We start from the raw sequence: 338 nt of genomic DNA on the forward strand, positions 1-338 counted from the left end.
CGTGACCATGGGGCCGGGGCTGCCTTGGCACGGCGCGACCGCGGGGACCCGGCGCGGTCTGCGGTGCGGCATCGCTGGTGTGAGAGGCTCCCTCTAATCCCCGGTTCCCGTCAGCTGGGTCACTCGGTAGCTCAGCTGATGGGCATCCTTGTGAGCGTCACAGCGAGCAGCAGCGGCTTTTGGCAGAGGACAACGTGTTTCCTGCAGCGTGAGTCCTTTCTGCCCTACCTCGCGCGCTGAAAATGAAACTAATGTAGTCGCACTAGTCATGCAGGCTCTTTTTTTCTCTAAATGAGCCACTGTCACCGGCCACCCAGAGAGCGTGTGCCTGGCATTCC

General features: G+C 61.5%; 1 protein-coding gene across 1 annotated transcript in view; it reads left to right on the plus strand.

Moving 5' to 3' along the window:
* The window catches only part of ASPG (asparaginase), a 46,118-nt gene that overhangs the window by 1,908 nt on the left and 43,872 nt on the right, over positions 1–338 (plus strand). The gene's annotated exons all lie outside the window — the stretch shown is intronic.

This window comes from Corvus brachyrhynchos, unplaced genomic scaffold (genome assembly GCF_000691975.1).
Source record: "Corvus brachyrhynchos isolate BGI_N302 unplaced genomic scaffold, ASM69197v1 scaffold1, whole genome shotgun sequence".
Lineage (NCBI taxonomy): Eukaryota > Metazoa > Chordata > Aves > Passeriformes > Corvidae > Corvus > Corvus brachyrhynchos.